This window comes from Pipistrellus kuhlii, unplaced genomic scaffold, assembly GCF_014108245.1.
Source record: "Pipistrellus kuhlii isolate mPipKuh1 unplaced genomic scaffold, mPipKuh1.p scaffold_m20_p_1, whole genome shotgun sequence".
NCBI lineage: Eukaryota > Metazoa > Chordata > Mammalia > Chiroptera > Vespertilionidae > Pipistrellus > Pipistrellus kuhlii.
The window spans coordinates 176,685,558-176,696,090 of NW_023425404.1; the positions used below are offsets into that span (position 1 = coordinate 176,685,558).

The 10,533-nt window shown below is 44.9% G+C and overlaps 1 pseudogene; it reads right to left on the reverse strand.

The window, feature by feature from the left end:
* Positions 1-487: 487 nt before the first annotated feature.
* On the reverse strand, positions 488-4,119 carry LOC118711238 (annotated as a pseudogene).
* Between the last annotated feature and the right edge of the window lie 6,414 nt (positions 4,120-10,533).

Sequence of the window (10,533 nt, forward strand, 5' to 3'; positions counted from 1 at the left end):
GGAGGCAGCAGATCAGTGATTCTCATCATTGATATTTCTACCTCTCTCTCTTCCTCTCCCTTCCTCTCTGAAATCAATAAAAATATGTTTAAAAATTAAAATAAATTATAAATAAATAAATGCTTGCCCAAGGATATTTTTCCATTGATTTTTAAGAAGAGTGGAAGAGAGAGGGAAAGACAGAAATATCAATGTGAAAAAACACATCAATTGGTTGCCTCCTGCATGAGCCCTGACCAGGGCCCCTTGCCAGGGAGGAGACTACAACCAAGGTGTGTGACCTTGACCACAATCGAACCCAGGACCCTTCAGTCTACAGGCCAATGCTCTATTCCCTTAGCCAAACCAGCTAGGATTTAAGTGTTTATTAAACAGTAGTTCTTCCCCCCACATCAGTTCCCCCAAAGTAGTCCTGGACTATACTAGAATCTGCGGTTACTATTACCTGAATTTCAATCAGTACCTTTTTTTCCCCTTTTTTATTTTATTTTTTATTTTTTCAGTTTTATTTTTGTGCACACATTTGCTTGACAATCACTGGACTTTTAGGCCAGGTTCAGGTCATTGAAGAGCCTTTATAAGTAGTTTATATTGCCTAGAACTAAGGTATGCTGAAAACCCAGTCTGGAGCAAAATGGGGAATAACATCTTTCTAAAGACAGGCTGAGAAATTCTGATCCAGTAGGTTAAGATGTCTCCTCTCTCTGGTAGCCGGGCTGAGGCATATCTGGCTGCTAGGCCACCATGCATAGGCATAGCCAAAAAAACGGGGTACAGTCCACCAAACACAAGTCCAGCCAATCCCCCTCAGGTTATGGTACAGGTTTCACCATTCAAATCACCTGTGTTCAATGATAAACTTGCAACACTTTTGTAAGATGTGTTCACTGTCGAAAATGGGATCGCTGCCATTGGTGAGCCAGCAGCTATATGAGCCTGTGTCACATTTAAGACGCGTGGAAAAAGACTGTTTGCTATCAGGCCACAGAGAGCGGCATGAAGCCCCACATCTGTTGGTCCATGTTCAAGTAGATTCCTTTCTGCTTCTGGAAGTTGGTTAATTTTTCCCTTTTTGATGTCCACAATGTGTTCTTGTGTGTGTGTGTGTGTGTTTAAATATATTTCTTTATTGGTTTCAGAGAGGAAGGGAGAAGGAGAGAGAGAAAAACATCAATGATGAGAGAGAATCATTGATTGGCTGACTCCCGCACGCCCCCTACTGGGGATTGAGCCTGCAACCCAGGCATGTGCCCTTGGCAGGAACTGAACCTGGGACCGTTCAGTCCGAAGGCCGATGCTCTATCCACTGAGCCAAACCGGTTTCGGCTAAGTGTTCTTTCTTGAAAGTATCATCGGATTCATGATTTTCCATCTTGAGCCTTCTGATCTCCCTGCAGCCTTCACTCTGCGTGCAGGGGCGTGGCTCCCTCATTCAGTGCTTTCATGCATCGTTCTAAGGAACACATACCCTGTCCTCTGGGGCGCTGTCCCTGGGGAGGCAGTGACGTCTCTTTGGTCAGAAATCATCCTCAGAACCAGCCTTTCATGCTCCCCGAACGCAGCGGGGGCCGCTCATTTAGAAACTGGGAGGATCCTCCCTGGCGGCCACTTGGGACTCCAGAACAGTACCGACCTCAACCGAGAACTTCCTACCCACCCTCCACTCTGAGGGCACTGCCCGGAAAGGTGGGAGGGCCGCCTGCCCAAGCGTGGCCTTCCAAGACAAGGTGCCGATGTGCATGGGGCCCAGTGGCCTGTGAAGCCGAGGCGGGCAGCTGTGGGAACAGAGGCCCCTCAGGAGCCGTGCGTGCAAACCTGTCCCCAGCCCAAAGTGTACCACCTGTGAGTGGGGCCTGTGAGACGTGGGCAGGGTTTTCCAATGACGCCCGTACTGTGAAGAGGGTTATACCGAAGCATCCATCTTAGATAAAAACTGCTGTTTGATATTTTAACCCTGCTATTTGGCTTCTGTAAATGCTTACTTGCTTAAATAATAAGGAAAATAAGACTACTCCCTCTTCAGAGAGGCCAATAAACCTTCCCCGGACAAAGTTATCAGTGCTGGCACCAGGCCAGGCCTTTGGTTGAGGTCTCAAGGCCCCAGCACATAGGGGTTCTTTAAGAATTTGCAAAGGAGGCTGGAAACATCCCATATTTGGGAGACAAAGAAGATAAAAACATATAAATAGGGAAAGTTCCTTCATGTTGGGGCCCAGAATTTGAAAGACATTTTCCTCTGGGCCCATGCATAATAATAATAAATGTAATTCCATCTCTCTAAGGATTGCTTGGTTTTTCTCTGGTTTTCTGTAACAATACCTTATGTCAGCTCTTGGTGCAACTTGGTTCAACACTTCCTTCATGGGCCACATTTACAAGGGAAAACTACTAACGAGGGATATGTTCATTAAGGTACAGTTGAGGCTGCTGTGAGAAAGAGAAAGACAAGTGGAAGTTTATTTTTCTGACATAACAGTCTGAGCATAAGCTTTCCAGAGGAGGTATGGGGCTCCTTGTTGGAGACCCAGTTTCCTCCTCCATTTTTTTCTTAAATGCTCTGCTATTCTCGTTACATAGCTTCCATCTTGTGATGTCAGATGGCTGCTCCAGCTCCCACCACCATGTGCACATTCCAGCTGTCAAGAAGAAGAAAGGGAGTAAAAGAGGTCACCCTGCTTTACTTTAAAAGCACAGTCTGGAAGTTCCAAACATCAATTTCACTTTCGTACCATTGGCCAGAACCTAGTCACATGAGGACATCTAGCTGCAAGGGAGGCTGGGAAATGTAGTCTTGAGTCCACTTGGAACATTACTATAGAACAGTTGGCGGCAAACTCATTAGTCAACAGAGCCAAATATCAACAGTAGAATGATTAAAATTTCTTTTGAGAGCCAAATTTTTTAAACTTAAACTATATAGGTAGGTACATTGTTATTAACTTAATCAGGGTACTCCTAAGCTGGCCTTTGCTAAAAACTCAAGGAGCCAAAGAGCCACATGTGGCTCACTAGCCACAGTTTGCTGACCACTGCTATAGAGCAAGGGGAAAATGTAATATTGGGGGGCAGTTAGCATTCTCTGCACAAAGGACCAAACAGGAATATAAATCAGTGAAGCCTACTGAGTACAAGGGCATATGCATATTTTGTGGGGGTGGTGGAGCCTGAAGCAAACAGGAGAGCCCCATTTTGAGTCACAGACACTTTTACCCAAGCAGTGCTGTCCTGCAGAAATTCATGCCCAATGTTCCAGACCTTTGGTTTTCAAGAGAAGTCAGAAATCAACATTTAAATATACATAATCTCCTAATTTTAAAATGTTGACCGAAAATAATTTCTTTAAACACTGTATGGGCCAAACACATATGCGGACTGGCATTGGGGGCCCTATGATTTGCATGGAAGTGCCAATGTGCTTAACTCTCTGCCTTAAATGCAAAACTTTTGAAATCCAAAGTTAGACCTAAAAGACAGACAAACAAAGCTAATAAAGAGCTGCGATCAAGATCAACTCTTTAAAGTAAATATCTTTGATTTGTTCGTTGGGCATTGAGACAAGAAAATCATGAGTTGGTCATGAATTTCTTTCATCCTTCTAATATCACATTTGACTTTTCGTTGTGAAATCATTCTCTCTCTCTCTTTTTCTCTCTCTCTCTCTCTCTCTCTCTCTCTCTCTCTCTCTCTCTCTGTCTCTCTCTCTCTCTCTTTCTCGGTTGCAACAACCAGGTAGTTAGTTAACCAGGTAAATGCATTAGAGGAAATGCTCAGGCTCCATTTTTCATGTGTCAAATGGAGATGACGTGTGCAGCAGCCACAAAACACAGGGTGGGGCACGCGTGGGCTTACAGGCGTTCATCTGGAAAATAATAATCAATCAATACTAGCACAAGAATAAACTGTTTCATGTGCTCATAATGGTAAACCTACTTTTGCCATACCCAGGATGCCACTCAAGGCTCCTGTGGGAGCATAGCTGACTGTCAACCCAGATGCCACCTCCTGGACCCGCCACCAGGTTCCCATGAAGACCACATGTCCCGTGAGCTGCTCCCAAGCAATGACTGAGCACAGAGGGGCGCTCCTCCAGTGGCTGACTTGGGCTCCAGGACTCCTCATCGCCTGGCCAAACCTTTCTTGTGGACTCCTCCAGCCCCTCCCCCTTCTTTGCACAGGTGCAGAACTTCTCTCCAGCTTTCTCTGCTCCCTCCTCCGTGATCCCTCACAGGCTCCTCCCTTCATAAATCTCTTGTCTTACCTAATCCCCTCTTGACATCTCCTTCAAAGCTGAGATGAACTAACACACGGCACTAATAAGCAGCAGTCATTCTGGAAGCAATTATCCCTGACTGCGTGTGCTCTGTGCCAGGCCCTGCGCTTACACAAGCACAGTTCTGAGAAGTAGAAATAGATTCCCTGGCTACCGTGACAATAGCGAACGTTATTGCCGAGCACTTCTGAGGCAATCTTCACAAGAACTCTAAGGTAGGCAGTGAACTGCTGCTCTGGTTTTACCGGTGTGGAAGGAGATTAAATAACTTGCTCAAGGTCATTCAGCTAGTAGGTGATAGGCAGTAATTTGAACCCAAGCTTGTCCTACTCAAAAGCTCAGTTGCTCCAATGTCAGATATTTGTATCATCCCTCCCCAATGTCTATTGCATCCAACTATCACCACAAACCACCCTCACAGCTTACATTATTTATGAATAACAGTACCTGTACAATTATTTTTTAATATATTTTTTATTGATTTTGTACAGATAGGAAAGGAGAGAGATAGAGAGTTAGAAACATCGATGAGAGAGTCATCGATCAGCTGCCTCTTGCACACCCCCTACTGGGGATATGCCCGCAACCAAGGTACATGCCCCTGACCGGAATCGAACCCGGGACCCTTCAGTCCCCAAGCCGACGCTCTATCCATTGAGCCAAACCGGTTTCGGCTACAATTATTTATATAGTATTTTTCTTTAAATACTATATAAATGTGTGTGTGTGTGTGTGTGTGTGTGTGTGTGTGTTTAAGGGAGATTAGCAAGTGTTACATGTTAAAGACATACTAGCTTCAAATGAAGGTTGTTTTTCTTGATGAAACCAGAAAGGCTGAAGAGATTTTAAAAGGGACTGACTTTCTCAGTCTGTGACTGGATGCTCTTTGGTGCTGTGTTCATGCACTACCCTGGGTGGTGTGCGTTGGGGAATAATGACTGGTGCAAACGTGGAGAATGCTCTTTTGGAAATTAAAGAATAAACAAGTTTACATGATGGTCCTTGCCCCCTCCCCCCACCCCCCCAAAAAAAATAATAATTTCGTTACTTTCAGCCTCCGCAGGTCCTCAATGCACACAGTTGTACCCTCTGGTTTATCTGGAGGGAGCGATCTTTCTAAAGTAAAACAGCCAGAGCCTGCAGCGTGCGTGAACCCTGCTCTCTGGGCAGGTGTATCCGGTAGAGAAACAAAACACGGCTCTGTGGTTAGGCCGCCCAGCGCGCTAGCGTTCAGCACATTCACAAATCAGCCTGCCTGGGAGGGGGCCGAACCACACACAGCGACAAGGTGGGGGTCTGTGTCTAAACCTCCTGGCCGCTTCGGGGGAAGACCGTGCTGACCCAGAGCTAAGCGTCATGGATGGAAACGGCAGGCCACGCCATCTGTGGGGCTCTCCCCGGGGCCCAGGCCAGCCCCAAACTCCATAACATAGAGCAGTGTTTCCCAAGCTTCTCTCACGATGAGAATCGCCTGGTGGAGTTGTTAAAACACAGATTCCTGAATCCCAACTAAGAAGTGCTAACCTAGAATTTTTGGGAACATATAGATAAAATTGTATAGCGTATAGAGCATTAGTTAAGTATACAACTTTACCTATATGTTCCCAAAAATTCTAGGTTAGCACTTCTTAGTTGGGATTCAGGAATCTGTGTTTTAACAACTCCACCAGGTGATTCTCATCGTGAGAGAAGCTTGGGAAACACTGACATAGAGGAATGTACTGCATGCCACTCACAGAGACCAAGGGTGAGACCCTACTGTAACAGACCCCACCCCTTTGCCACAGTGTGAACACGTGTCAGGAAACCACACCCCCAGTCCTGTCTCCCTAGGCCCTAGGGTTTAACCCAGAAAGGAGAGCCTGGCACCTGGCCACGCTGTGGACTGGACAGCACTCTGAACCCAGCAGTGAGGTGTGGCAGCCTTGTCGCTAGCCCTCCCTTCTGACTCTGAGTTCCTGAATCACTAGAAACTGAAATGAGTGGCTGAATGCTGAGGTCTGATAGCGAGTCTATGGCTGATGCCTCATCCTGTGCTTCCTCAGACTTCTGTATTTGGGGCACATTATTCTTTTGAATAAATCACCATCCCCAGCAGACATAAGTAATAGAGGAGGAGGAGGAATAATTAACATTTGTTCAGTGCTCGACATCCAATTTAACTCTAAAACTCTAATGGAATTAGTCAACTGATTGATGGTTCCCTCAATGCCAATGAGAAAACTGAAACACAAAGAAGTTAATTTCAAAGATCACCTAACACAAGGATTCAAGCCCAAGGGCTCTGAACCCAATGTTTAAACTCATAAATGCTCTGCCACCTTTTGAGTCAGAAGTACCTGAGTTCAAATCCAGGCTCTATCTACTAGAGCAAATCATTTAGCCACTCTGACCACTGTTTTCTTATGGATAAAGTGCCTACCACTTAAGGCTAGTAGAGCTCCATAAAAGTTGAGTATTGTTAGCAGTGTAACGGTGTTTTGAAGGATCGATCACTTCCTCTTTATTTCTCTAATGCCTGTCCTCTTTCCAGTTCCTCCAGAGCCTTCCTTTTTACCGCGGCCACCCCAAATGGCTAATCAGGGGAGGGGAAGCCATAAGACAAAAACTCATCCATCCTCCTCCAACAGTCTTTCCCCTCTGGAGCTGCTTACGAGGAGTCATGGCAGGCCCCACACAACACTTTCAGAACCATTAGGGTTTTAAAGGCACTGACCAAACCCAGGAGATAGATGGCATCATAGAGCTATTTGTCTTAGAAGGTAATGTACCTAATAGAGGAGCTTCTGAAAATAAGTCAAATTGTGCTGAAGATCTGTGTGCTCCAGAACATTTCAGAGAATAAGTCCGTGAGAGTGAACTGAGGAATGACCATTCTTTGAAGAGAACCATAGGTTTTGCAAAATTTCTACATATGACAGCTTTAAAATATATCTGTGAATTCTTTGACACACTTCACATCAAGAGGTAGAGTCTAGTTCTCTTACTCTTTTAAAAAAATTTTTTATTGCTTTCAGAGAGGAAGAAAGAGGGATAAAGAGATAGAAACGTCAATGATGAGAGAGAATCATTGATTGCTTGCCTTCTGCAGACGCTGAATTGGGGATTGAGCCTGCAAGCCAGGCATGTTCCCTAGTCAGGAATCAAACCATGATCTCCTGGTTCATAGGATGATGCTCAACCACTGAGCTACACCAGCCAGGCTAATTCTCTTACTCTTGAATATGGACTGGACCTAGTGACATTGTGTGACTTCCAAGGCGAGGTTGTAAACATTGTTTTAACTTGCCTCTATCTCAGGATTCTTGATCTTCAAACCCAGCTGTGCTATGGTCTGAGGAAGCTCACTGGACCACATAGAGGCCAATTATAGGCGTTCCTGTCTTCAACTCCAAGTGAAGTCCCAGAGAATAGGCAGTCTTTGAGGTGACTCTAGCCCCAGGCAGCACCTGACCACCACCTCTGAGAGACTCCAAGTGAGAACCGCCTCCTGACCTAGACAACAATAAACGTCTGCTGCTGTGTCTGGAGTGGTTTTTGTGCTGCAATAAATCACTGGAGCACTGCCATGCATCCCACAAAGCTCTGCCATGGGTCAGCAGTAGCTACCATGAGCTTTATGTTACTATGGGTTGTAGTTTCTTAGAAACTTGAAGTCTAGCACATTTCCGTGATGCGTAGTCATTTTTATTAGGTGCGTATCAACTATTTTTATGATCCACAGTAAGAATTTTAATCCATTTACTTAAAAGTAATGCTATAATAAGAACTGGGAATATGAGTCAGTATGTTCTCTGGGAAATGTGAATCAGCTAATATGTTCTCCTGAAGGGCAGCGAGGGAGCCTTTCCATCAAATAAAACAGAAGGATTCGTCAGCTCCCTAAGCCATAAGCGATGGAGGCGCCATAGAACAAATTGACCCTGAAGTCCTCCTTGAATCAGGAGTAGAGCCAATAGACTAGCAGAACCAGGATCCCCAGGCAGCCCAGTACATCAGGCTGTGAAGGAGCAATGCAGAGATTCCCTGCAAAGCATCTGCCAACTGCCAAGTGTTCTCTAGAAGTTAACTTTGTCTTCAACACTCACAATATAAAAAGTCCAACCCTTTGCAGCTACAAAAAAAAATAAAAAATGGGTATCTATGAATATTAATACATACATACACATATAAACACACATTCTAGTACACATACAAGTCCCCACTATCTTGCCTGTTGTGAACAAGTTACTTGCCTGTTGTGATCAAGTTACTTAACCTTAATCTGCATTTCTTTTCTTTTCTTTCCTTTTTTCCCTAATCCTCATCTGAGGATTTTTTAAAATGTTTTTATTAACTTTGGGGGTGAAAAAGGCGGTGGGGGAAAGAGAGAGAAAGAAACATCAATGATGAGAGAGAATCATTAATCAGCTGCCTCCTGCATATACCTTACTGGAGATTGAGCTCACAACCCGGGATGTGCCCTGACCAGGAGTCAAACTGAGCCCTCCAGGTTCATGGATTGACACTCAATGACTGAGCTACACCAGCCAGGACAAGGGTATTAGATTGTTGTTGTTAATCCTCACCCAAGGACATTTTTTCATTGATTTTTATAGAAAGTGGAAGGGAGAGAGAGAGAGACAGAGAGAAACGTTGATGTGAGAGAGACACGTCAATAGGCTGCCTTCACATATACTCCCACCAGGGCCAGGGATCAAGCTTGCCACTGAAGTACATGCCCTTGACCGGAATCTAATCTGGGACCTTTCAATCCGCAGGCCAACGCTCTTTCCACTGAGCCAAACCAGCTAGGGCAGGGATATTTTTTCTAATACTTTTTTGAGAGAGTGGAAAGAAAGGAGGGACAGGGGGAGAGAGAGAGAGAGAGAAACATCAATGGGAGAGAGACCCATAGATTGCTTGACTCCCACACATACCTTGACCAGGGGCTGGGATCAAACCTGCAATCCAGGTACATGATCTTGACTGTGACCCTTCAGTGCATGTGTCAACTCTCTAACCACTGGGCACACTGGCCAGGGCAGAACCTGTATTTATTTTATTAATTTTTTTTTAAAAAAAAACATCATTCCAATAAAAACTATAAAGACAATGTAAAAAAAAAAAAAAAAAAAATGGAGGTGGCTGCCGAAACTGGTTTGGCTCAGTGGATAGAGCTTCTATCTGCAGACTGAAAGGAAGAGTCCGTCCCAGGCATAGAAAGATGGGCATTCCCAGAGGCAGGAACAGCATAAATAAAGGAACAGAAGTGTGAAATGACTTGGTACATGCAGTAAAGTACAAGCAGTTTGGTATTACCAAGAGTACTCTTCAAACTTGTTACCACCCACAGATTCCTTTCTTCAAAAACAGGTAAAATAGGGTAGCTGTGTAGGGGCAGCAGTGGACACCTCTCCTCAGAGTTGTCCTCACAAGGTCTAAGGCGTCAGGGTGCATGTGGTAGGGGATAGAACTGAGTGTAGCACAGAAGACGGAGAGGGTGACCCTGCTATAGCAGCAGGCTGGGGCCGGGTCTTGCACAGCCTAATGTACTCAACCTTTGTAGGAAAGCAATAAAGCATCTCAAGTGGGTTTTGTCTGAGAAGTTGGTGCTCAGATTTATGCTTTGGAAAGGGGAGAGTTTCTGTTTCTCTGGAGAACTCTGACTCATACAATTGCTCACCACACTGTCCAGCTAGCTGGGGATAGAAGCAGGGATAAAAAAATTATTTTTGTAATAATTTATTAATTCAAGTTTACCGCAGTTCCTCCCACGATGATGAGCTCAGGAGCAGAAGCAGGTCATGCTCGTAATTGTCATTCCTAAGACATGCTCTGGTAACATCACCAGCTTGCTCAACATCTCCATTGATTCTCTGCAGAATTTCCAATGAAGCCCCAATTATCTGGTTTAAAGTTCAGGGCTCTCTGTGCCCTGGCTTTAATATTCATTCCCAGTCCTACCTCTTACAACCAACAAATTGATCAATGCACACCAATATTTACCCTGTCGCCTAATAGGCTGTGCTTCTACATCCATTGTCTTGTGACTTACAGTCTCCCTGTAGGAAGAGGATCGATTCCTGCTTCGTTGACGTGGGGTTTGTCCATGTAACTTGCTTTGCCCATGACATGTAGATTTCTACCCGTGTTCCCAGAAACTTCAAATGCTGAGGGCAAGTGGACTCTAGAAGATGGGGGAGAAGAGTGTAGAACTCTCTCACGAAGATGGTTTTACTTTTCAAGTAACAAGACTAACAGCTGCCGCTCGGGAACTTTTT